The sequence below is a fragment of the Cebus imitator genome, unplaced genomic scaffold, assembly GCF_001604975.1.
Source record: "Cebus imitator isolate Cc_AM_T3 unplaced genomic scaffold, Cebus_imitator-1.0 Scaffold63, whole genome shotgun sequence".
Classification (NCBI taxonomy): Eukaryota; Metazoa; Chordata; class Mammalia; order Primates; family Cebidae; genus Cebus; species Cebus imitator.
Window position 1 is genome coordinate 4,545,046 of NW_016107378.1, and position 11,816 is coordinate 4,556,861.

Below are 11,816 nucleotides of genomic sequence, written 5' to 3' on the forward strand. Positions count from 1 at the left end.
TGGGCTTCCGACTAATTAGAGTTCTTTCTACTATTACATTTGCCATGCCAGGAGTTGATGGCTTGAGTCTAAGCAGGAGACCACATAGCATGACACAGTGCCCAAAACCCACCTGTTCTGTGTTCAGTACCATATTTGGACCTGACACACAGAGAGTAAGACTCCATCCCTCCTCAAAATTCTCCCCTCAAGCTGTGGAGCCAAGGACTCAGGAAACAAGCAAAGCCATGCTTCCACCATTTATGATGGTGTTTTTTACTTTCCTCTTCCTCCTCCTCCTCTTCTTCTTCTTTTCTTCCAAGAGCTCTGTCAGCTTCTTTACTCTGACCTTCAGATCTTTTTCTCTTGTATATATAGCCAGCTCTGCCTTAGCTTTCCTCATACAGTTGGATTTTCCTTCCGTATGTCTGGGTGCTCAATTAATATTGTTAAAAATACCTCTAATTAGCTGAGGTCAGTGAATCTGCAGTTCTGGCCCCAAGAGGGCTGATTTCAGCCTGGAGGAACTTGGGATCCCCTTCCTTATGGAACTGCTGAGTATGGGGAGAATACATTCTTTCTCTGCTAGTGTCATACAGACATAAACTATGCTGCCCTCTTTTCTTCCAGAGTGGCCAGAATTGCCTTAGGAGCTGCTGGGAACTCTGAGAAGTGAATAGTGGGAAAATCTCAGGCTCTTCTATTCTCTTCTTAGTTCTGACCACTCGCCACCTTCTGATTTGGGGCAGTAGCCTTCTTAGGGTTTAACTTCTCATTTCTTAAAGGAGTAGTTTGAGTTTGGTCAGGTTTGACATTATTTGCATCTCACTCATCCCACATGTTTCTAGCTGATCACTATGCTCTTTGTTGCCGAGCCTAAACACAGCCTCAGAATCCTTCTCCACACCAAACTAGACAATCTTGAAGTCTCTCCTAAGCCTTAACATTATATGATGCTAAGACTTCCAGGCCAAGAAATAGACATTTTCATTTGAGTCTTGATTTGGAAACGTTCTCCCTTTTCATTAGTATATGTGATCCCTTTATCTAGAAATGTGGGACAGGGATGGGGGCCTTGTATCCCATCTCCAGATCTAGCGATGTCAACAGCACAGCTCAGTATTGTGAGATGGTGGCTCACTTAACAACAGAAAGATATTTCCATAGCTCCATGGAGATTTGGAGGCAAAAAGATTCCTTGAATTAATTCCATTATGCAGTTAATACAATTAGTCAGATTTATGTATAAAATCCAACATTTGTGACTCAATTTTTTTCATTTTTTCCCCCTCTCTTTCCGAAGGTTCCAGTCTCTTAAATTTGTACATTATCTGTGACTGATATATCATTTATCTAGAGAATACAGTTGTCATTCACTTCATTTAATTAGCTTATGGGTTCTAAATTATCCGCTACCATAAAATGTGATTTTTATACTGCAGATTACAAAGGTTTTCAGAAATTTAATATGCCACTTTTAATTGGTGAAAAGTACCCTAAAGGATTCATAATATTTTTTATTGCACTTGCATTTATGCTCAAGAGAGGGAGAAAATGAAGATATTGAGGAAGAAATGGGATCTGGGTCAGTGAGATTGGTGATGATTTATTTGGAATAAAGGCAAATCGAGAGAGATGAAGTTGTAAATATAGCCATCAGAGGATTGTGTTCAAGCAGTGAGACCAGTGAGTTGAAAACTGAATATCTCCTGGTTTTCATATCCTAGTTAGTCACTTTGATGGGCTAACAGTGTATTTATGGCATATGGCTCCACATTTGCAGCCATGACTACGAATAGCCTATTTTCTGCTCTGCTTTTTCAACCATTAAATCCATAATCTTCTGTGTATATGGTATTACCACACCTTCCTTAAATACATTCTTGGCCTTACTGATGCCTCGGCTCAGTTGCACAGCCAGGAGGGTGTTTGTTGAGCAAAAACAAACGGCTCTTTTTGATCCTTAGACTATGGAAATGCCATCCATGGTGAGGTTATGGACATCATCAGAGGCTGGGTTACTGGGGCAACTTCAAGGATTTTCACATGCATCAGTCTTAATGCACTGCCAGTAAAAATTCATAAAACATGACAATGAGCTTTACAAATCTAGAGCCTTAAAGAGAAGGGTTGAGAGAGGCCAAAGGTCAGAAAATGTGGGTAAGGCTGAAGCTTTCCACTCCCTTCTGGGACCCTCCCTCTCTCAGAAACTGGGGCCCCATCATTCTGTAAAATCAGCAAGTTACGAAGCCTAAACTTGTGCTTTTAGATTAGAGCATTGAAGATCTCTGTTCAAAGTGAGTGTGAAACCACTGTTGAGTCAATATATTCATGGTAGTTCAAGTCATTGGTTGAATTTGGCTCTGAGAATCTATCTGATTTTTATCTGGAAGGTTTTCCTGGAAGAAAAAGAAAAAAAAGAAGACCTTGGTATTGGGAAAGGAAAAAGACCAGGGTTTGGGAAGGTCAGGCTAGAGTGGGGACTGAAAGAGGGGAGGTGCAGAAAATAATAACGATAATGATATTATGAATATATCATGATGTCATAATCATAGTGATAATGAATCACAGTCATAATAGTATAAACACTTATGTTTTATTGAGCACCTACTATGTGCCAGGCACTGTGCTGGGCTCCTTACATCCGTTACTTAGTTACACCAGCCCCAGGTCCTATGACATAGGTAGGAATATAGGGTACATTTTACAGACCAGTAAAAGGGGACTTGGGGGTGTCAAGTGACTTGGCTGTGAACTCACAAGTAATGTTATAAAAATCTTTAAAGTTACCCCAATAATTTAGCCTCTGATGATACCCATAACCTCACCGTGTATGGCACTTCCATAATCTAAGGTTCAAAAAGAGCCTTAGATGATATTATTGTTGTTATTATTACTATTATTTTTCACACTTCTTCCTGTTCAGTCTCTAGCTGAACTTTTCCAAGTCCTGGTCTTTTTCCCAATACCAAAGTCTTTACCTTTTTCTTTTTCCCCCAGGATCTCATCATTGGCAGAATTGGGATTCGCACCCAAGTCTGTCTACTTTGAAGGCTTTGAAGGCCCATTGGGCTAAAGAGAATCTTCAAGTGCTGATAAGAAACAAGGAGAGGTGCCCTTGGTGAGGTTTCTCACTCAGGCCAGCCACTTCCAGAGGGCAGCCAGGGCTTCCCCAGGTTAATTCCACCTGGATGGAACACGTCCTCCTGGAAGCAGAACGCTGCTCTTGGAAAAGGAGTCCGAGGGGAATGAGAAAGAATCTCTTTTAGGACCTAACATTCTAGCTCCTTTTGATTTTCTTTGTCTGGAATACACTCACCCTTTGTTTTCAGTAGTTATCCATAGAGTATGGATTCTCTGTGGTAAGGTTTCCAGACTGAAAATACCTTTGCCTTTTTCTGATAAAAAGCCAATGTATGGCCTAATTTTAGAAAAATAAGAAATATAGCCTGGGTGCAGTAACTCACTCCTGTAATCCCAATGCTTTAGGAAGGGAGGATTGCTTGCAGCCAGGAGTTTGTGACTAGCCAACATAGTGAGACCCCATTTCTGCAAAAAACAATAACAACACAAATTTTAAAATTAGCTGTACATGGTGGTGCTCACCTGTAGTCCCAGCTACTCAGGAGGCTAAGGTGGGAGGATTGCTTTAGCCTGGGAGTTTGAGGCTGCAGTGAGCTATGCTTGTACCACTGCAGACTAGCCTGGGTGACAGAATGAGACCCTGTCTCTGAAAAAATAAAATAAAATAAGAAATGTAGATAGGTAGTCCAAGCATGGTGGCACATGTCTGTAGTAGGCTCGGTAGGTTGAGGTGGGAGGGTCACTTGAGCATGGGAGGTCAAGGCAGCAGTGACCCAAGATTGTGCCACTGCAGTCCAGCCTGGGCGACAGGTGAGACCCTGCCTCAAAAAAGAAAAAAAAAGAAGTCAGCCATAAGAAAGAATGAGTTCATGTCCTTTGCAGGGACATGGACAAAGCTGGAAGCCATCATTCTCAGCAAACTAACACAGGAACAGAAAACCAAACACTGAATGTTCTCACTTGTAAGTGGGAGTTGAATAATGAGAACACATGGACACAGGGAGAGGAACATCACACACTGGGGCCTGTTGGGGGGTGGGGTGAAGGGAGGGAGAGCATAGAACAAATACCTAACGCATGTGGGTCTTAAAACCTAGATGACGGGTTGACAGGTGTAGCAAACCACCGCGGCACTTCTATACCTACGTAACGAACCTGCACATTCTGCACGTGTATCCCAAAACTTAAAGCAAAAAGAAAAAAAGAAAAAAAGAAATATAGATAATTAAAATGAAGAAATAAAACCAATTCAGTTTCTTACCACACATGGAAGAAAACAACTGCATATTGTGTGACTGTGTGTGCATGAGCACAGATGTGTGTGTGTGTGTGTGTGTGTGTGTGTGTGTGTGTGTGTGTGTAGTCTTGTGTACATACAAATGAGTTTTACCTGCTACTGGATTTAACAAGAGGAAAAGTGACATGCAGTGGTTTCAGTTTCACCCTTCCTAAACCTCAGATATTCTACCTATAAAATAGGGTAAGTAATAATGCCTTTCTTACGTGATTTTTGTGATTGCTGAACAAAGCAAGTTGGTAAAGGACTTAGTAGAGTGGCTGCATATAACAGCACTCAATAAATGTTATTTACACTTTTTAGTATATTATTAAAGCTATAACATAAACATTCTTTAGTGCTATTAGGTATCCTTGCATAGCACCACTTTAGCACAATTTTATTGTTTATGCAAGAAAATATGCTTACTTATAAAACTAGAGATAAACAAAATGATAAACAATAAACCATCCATAATCTCCTTGATGAAGAAATAACTACTGTTAATTTTTTTGAGACACAGTCTCACTCTGTGGACCATGCTACATGGCTCACTGCAGTCTTGACTTTCTGGGTTCCAGCCATCGTCCCACCTCAGTCCCCTGAGTAGCTGGGACCACAGGTGCATGTCACTAGTCCAGGCTAAACTTTAATTTTTCAAAATAGGGATGGGGTCTCACTATGTTGCCCAGGCTGGTCTCGAACTCCTGGGCTCAAGCAATCTTCCCACCTTGGCCTTCCAAAGTGCTGCGATTACAGGCATGAGCCACCATGCCCAGCCATGACTATTAAATTTTAATATGTATATTTCCAACCTCATTATATGTTTATATATAAAACAGACATATAATGAGGCTGGAAGTACATATATATGTGTGTGTGTATATATATCACAATATATAAAGTTTTCTACATAAAATAGATATAAAATATATATATAATACATCTCAGCCCATGTAGCCCTTGTTATTATATTATCTGCTTTTTTTGTCTTAAAAGTATATTGTGAAGATTATCTCATGCAATTATAGGATTTTCTGCACACGAAAAATTCCAACTACTAAATTACAGTCCATGGACTAGAATTAACATAAAATACTCAGCCAACTCCCTGTTGAGGACCTCTAGGCTGGTCTAATTCTTTTGCTTTTGTAAACAGTGTTGCAGTGAACATCTCTGTAACCAGTCTTTGGGTTACAAATCTTGTTAGAATAAATCCCTTGAACTGGAATTTCTGCATCAAAGCATTAGCAGATCTTTGAGGCTCTCAACGAAGAAGCACCTGGAGGTGGTATGGCCCCGTAAGGTGACGATATTGGTGCATGAATGTAGGGCTTCCTCTGCAGCTCTGCAGCAAAATTGGAATCCCAGCCTGGTTACTGTATTATGCATTGTGCTTCTGGGCCACTCACCCTCATGGTCAGCTGAAGAGTAATCAGCAAATGCCTGCTCCCTTTTGTGTGTGTGTTAGTCTATGGATAGCGGAGGGCATACTTGAAAGAAATAAATGATTAGGATCGACAATGGAAAGGTAAACAGAATGATAATTCATGAGATTCCCCATTGTTCTTTTCTGACTTGCATTCTATAATCATAAAGCAGGCATAATCGGCTACTGAATTCAACAGATCCTTATTGAACACTGCTTTGTCTAAGGCTGGGGAGACAGGTGTGAAAAAGTAATACTGAATATTTGTACAGCGTTCACACTTGACAAAGTGCTTTCATATGCCTTAGGGGAGAAAAAAAAAATAACCTGAGCCAGGACTCAGGAGACCTGATTTCTAGAACTGTCCCTGCCATTTAACTGAAGTATGACCTAAGGCTGATCTCTCTGCTTCTTGTCGTAAACACCAGGCAAAGAATCCATGCCTTTTCTGTCTTTTAGGGGTTGAGTGATGCTCATGCGAGGTGCTATAAATGCTCCACAGATTTCCAAATTTCCAGAAACTTCAGAATGGACAGTAGTATTTAAAATATTTTTTAGTTAGACCTAACCTGAAAAAGACCTCGGCAATCATTTAGGGCGTTGATTTCTCTTGCTGTATTCTGGGGAGCACATGGTTTCTGTGGGGACCAAGGGAGCGGAGGTTGAACAGGCAGAGAGTGGCTCTCTGCTGCCCACCCAAACCTGGCTCCAGAACCAGGCTGTTTATGTGTAGCTCAGGGAAAGTTCCTTAAATCTCTCTGAAGTCCCATCAGTTTTCCCATCTGTACTATGGACACGGGGCTATTGTGAAGCTCAATGAAGTTGATAAGTATGTAGCGATCTGAACCGTGATAGGCACGTAGCTAATATTGCTGTTATTTTGTGGTCCACTTTGGGGTTTTTTTTCTTAGGGTCAGGTTTCACTGCAAGTATTATTTGAAAAAAAAAAATTGGCTTCTCTAACTTCTTTATTTTACAGATGGAAAATTTACAGCCCAGAAAAGCCAGTGTTCAAATGCACACTGAGAATCTGGCAAAAGCAAACACACGCATGCATGCATGCACCCAGACGTCCTCCTCCTCCTCGTCGTCATCATCACTGCAGTCCCCTATAAGCTGCAGCACCCGTCACCAGCCCCTGGTGGCTACTCACTCACCTGCTGGTAAATAACAGAGGACATGTGTGATGACTGGTTTGTGTGCTATTTCTGGGGCTTATGAGCGGCCTCAGAAGACCTCACCATCCATGTATTGAACAGCAAAGCTCTTGTAATTGAGAAACCAATATACTCTCTGACAGCACTCATGTTTCCAAATGCCCAACAGTTGAGATCTGGGGACAAGAACTTGGAATTCCTCAAATCATAAGTTATTCTTAAAATACTTTGAACATTCCTCATACTCTTTTGTTTAGTATTATTATGTGTACCTAAAAATGTTGATGGATATATAAGAAATAGTAAGTTGAATACTATTTACAGAGAGCTTTACAAAAAATTTATTAAAAAATATTTGCTTCTAGCAAATATTCAAATCCTGGAAAGAGCCAGTGAACATTACTGGGTAATATTAGAATAATGTGACATTCAGTTCTCTAGCAAGGTTGAAAACACTACACAGATTCAAGAAGTTGCCACAGAACTTACTTTGCTTCCAACTGTGTAATTTCTTGGAACTCCACCCACAGGACTTGAATAAAGTATACTATACATATAAATACATTCATATTTTATTTTCTTTGCAAGAATGGCTCACATTAACAGCCTACAGGACCACAAACACACAACTGCAAGTGAGCCTGAGGAGGCGATGACTGATTCGCTCCTGTGTACTCTGGTCCCAGTTCCTGGAAACGTCTTCAGCTTCGGCTTCATGTGTCAGTGTCCCCTGTTCTGGCTTTCTGCTTGATATCACTAGATTCCTTCCAACAAGTAATGCCTGCATATTGATTGCTAAGCTCTCCTTCTTACGGGAGAATTAGAATACTTTTTCTCATTTTCTCAGTTCCTTGACTAATTATCCTCAGGAGTTGAAAAAACATAAATTTCCCAAGAAATGCTGGAAAGGAATTCCCATAAGGAAGCACTGCTTGGTACCACCAGCTCAGCCCCATTCGGCAGGGCTGGAAAAATTCCTTTTGTGTTGCTGTGTCATGCATTGCTGGGGGTTTCAAGTGAAGGATGAATGAAGGCGTGTGTGCCAGGCCAGGGCCCTGGTTCTAGTGCTGAGTCTTCCATGAACTCACATGTGGCTTGTGGGACCAGTCGTAAAACCAGAGAAGGGTGTACATACAGAAGAGGTGTGTAATTGTTTCAAGGTTGGGGAAAGCATTCCAAAGGGGACCTACTCCAGCTGATCTCAGGATGGCAAATGGCAAGTGCAGTTAGAGCTCTTCGCCCCTCACCCTAACAGACAGTGTTCTAGACCCCTGCCCTCAGCCCCTGGATGCCATCTCCTACATACATGCACTTCCAAGCTAATGGGAGTCCCTGTCATAAGGTGTTAGTTCCCTTCAGTTTAATATCTGCAAAGGGTAGAATCATTTCTTTAATGATATAGGTAAATATTTCCAATAGGTGTGTGTGTCTTTTCCTTCCTTCCTTCTTCCTCCCTTTCTCCTTCTCTCCCTCCTGCTTTTCCCTTCCCTTTTCTTTCCCCCTTCCTCTCTCCTTCCCTTCCTTTCCTTTCTCTTCCCTTCCCTCCCCCTTTCCTTCCTTCCTTCCTTCCTTCCTTCCTTCCTTCCTTCCTTCCTTCCTTCCTTCCTTCCTTCCTTCCTTCCTTCCTTCCTTCCTTTCTTCCCACCCTCCTTCCTTCCTTCCTTTGGTGTCTGTTTCATGACCTTTCCTGTAAGTCATAGCCCCTCCTCTGAAGGTATTTTCTGACTACCTGGAAAAACAAAACACAAACCTGAAAGATAGGAAGGAGAATAAAGAAAATTGAGATTTTAGACCATGTGTTTGGTACAACCACAGTTACTATAAGTGTTTGGAGAGGAAGGAGCTGGCTGGGAGCCAAAGTAGCCCAGGAAGGCTTCTGGGAGGAGGTGGTAGTGAGGTAGGGATTGCAGGATATGTAGAATTTGAAAAGATAGCAGAATAAACAGGAGGCATCCCGCGGAAAGGAGGAGCCTGGCAAAAGGGAGAGGAAAAGACTGACTACGTTTAAGAGAAGGGCACACCTGGGGGAAGAAGAGAGTCAGGTCAGGGTGGACCAAAGAAACCAGATGTTATTAATAATATCCCAAGGATAGTAATGGATTGGTTTGTTTGTTGATTTACTATTTTTACTATAATTTTTAAGCTATAAAATTAACACATGGGAGAAAATCTGAATAATTCAGAAGGGTATAGAGTGAGAAATAAAAGTTCTCCCACTTACCTCTCAGACTGCTAGTCCTAACCAGTGTTCTCTTTGAGCATTACACAAGCACATGTGATAAATGAATAGTCATTTTCCTTTTAAACAAACAGAGTCACACCAAACATACTCTGTTGCTACATGCTCTTTTAAAATAAGAAACACAATTTTAACATGTAGATCTTTTTTTCCTGTTTCCACAGATCACTCCTTGCCCTTATATTTGACTATTCCATGATATTTTATTACACTGACACACCAGAAAATGTTTACCTGCCCTTTATGAAAAATCCAGTGACATTGCTTCTAATTTTTTTATTGTTAAGAGCACTGTGATTACTTCCCTTTGTCAAATATATCTATAGGATAAATTCCTGCGAGTGGAGTGGTTGAATCTCATGAGGTGTACATTTAAGATTTTGATGGTCATTGTCAACTGACCCTCCAAAGAGATTGCACCAGCCAGATGTTCGCTTCCATTTACAGTATGGGAAAATATTTCTTGCCACCTATAGAAGGCACACTGGTCAAGAGGGGGGCAGGGTGTCAGCCTGAAATGCATCATTTCCCCTTCATCTCATTGCTGCAGGACCTTAGGAAATGTACTTAACCAACCTCTTCGGATCTCAGTTTGTTCATTTTAAAATGAGGATAAAAGTAATATTTATATCATAGGGTCAGTTTAAGTATTCAGTGAGATGGTGACACACATAAACACTGAATTTGTGCCTTACACACAGTTAGAACTGAACAAATGCAACCTTCTTTTTATGTATGTATGTATGTATTTATTTATTTACTTTTTATTTCCATAGGTTTTTGAAAACACATGGTGTTTGGTTACACTAATAAGTTCTTCAGTGGTGATTTGTGAGATTTTCCTGCACCCATCACCTGAGCAGAATGCACTGAACCCAATTTGTAGCGTTTTATTCCTCACCTCCTTCCCACTCTTCCCCCACAGTCCACATGTCCATTGTATCATCTTTACGCCTTTGCATCCTCCTAGCTTAGCTCACACTTACGAGAACATGCGATGATTGGTTTTCCATTCCTGAGTTACTTCATTTAGAATAATGATCTCCAATCTCATCCAGATCACTGTGAATGCCATTAATTCATTTCTTTTCACGGTTGAGTAGTATTCCAGTGTGTGTGTGTGTGTGTGTGTGTGTGTGTGTGTGTGTATCACAGTTTCTTTATCCACTCATTAATTGATGGGCATTTGGGCTGGTTCTATATTTTTGCAATTGTGAAATGTGCTGCCATAAACATGTACAAGTATCTTTTTCGTATAATGACTTCTTTTCCTCTAGGCAACCTTAGATAGCAGACTCTGTGTTGATGCCCTGATCCTATATCCTTTTAACTTTTATCATTTCAGGGCATGCTGTCCAATGTCCAACTTCCCACTGTCAGCACCTGCAGGTCTTTGTCTTGAGTTTTGCTGGCTGCCCAGGGTTCATTGCAGCCCAGAGGACTGGGTAGTTAATGAGCAGCCCTCCCGCAGCAGCCTTTGATGAGTGTGTGATGGGAGCTGGTGTGTAAGTACCTCAGCTCTCTCTCCCTCAGCTGCCATAACTCTGAGTGTTCCCCTCACCGCCCCAGTTCCTCTGTGGAATTAAGCTCTAGTGACAAGGGTAACTCAATTAATTTCTTCCCTTCCCTTCCCTGTCTTTCCCCCCATTCCTCTCCTGGCATTTCCTGGGATTCCTCCTAAATCAACTACTTCTACGGAAACATCTCAGGGTCCGCTTCTGGAGGTTCCAAATTAGACCAAATTTTAAAACTTTGCCCATCTGCTTTAAAAAGATAGAGTTTTAATTTTCATTTCTTTCATTGTAAGATCGGGCTTCTTTTCCTGTGTCACTGGCCAAATGTGTTGCTTTTCTCTGCTATCTGCCTGTTCCTGTACTGTACTCATTTATCTATTGGGCTGTTTGTGTTTTCCTTATTGATTTGTAAGAGCTCTTTGTAAATAGTAAAAATTAGCCCTTTGTCTATTATGTGAGGCTGTTTCCCACATTGCTGCTTGGCTTCTGACTTCGCTTAGGACTTTCTCTGTCTCTCTCTCTCTCTTTATTTTTGGCCATACAGAAGTTTAAAATTTTAATGTAATCAAAGAGAAGATCAGGTTTAAAATCACTGGTTCTTTCCATTTATTTTCTGCTTGGCTTTAGTTCTTCCCATAAATGATGGTTGGAACTCTAAGATGAGAAGGAGCCCTGTTAGAGAGCTCTTCTCTATGTAGACAACTTTATATATATACAGCTATAAATTACATATAAAATCACACATATACACACAGTGAAGTTTGCTGCTAATCTCTCTTCCCTGGGAATTATCCACGTGTGACTTCAGATATTCTCTTTTCTGTGTGCATTTCTTTCTTGTTTCATAAACCGAGGTTTGCAGCATCAACATGCTTTTGTGTTACAGCTCGGTCTGGATGGAAGAAGTCCACCCGTGTTTAATACCAGTTGCAGAAAAATCTCAATTCTGTGCACAGCCACACAGCGTTAAGTATTAAGAATAATCAACTGCGTATTTAAAGTTGTATCCATCTCTCTTCTTTAGATCCTAAGAGTTAAGGTTTGTTTTCCCTCTCCCTTTGTTGCATCCTACAGAAGGCCTGCAGCCCTGGTTTGGGCATTTGGTTAGACCTGCCTTTTCCTGGCTTAGCTGTGTCTG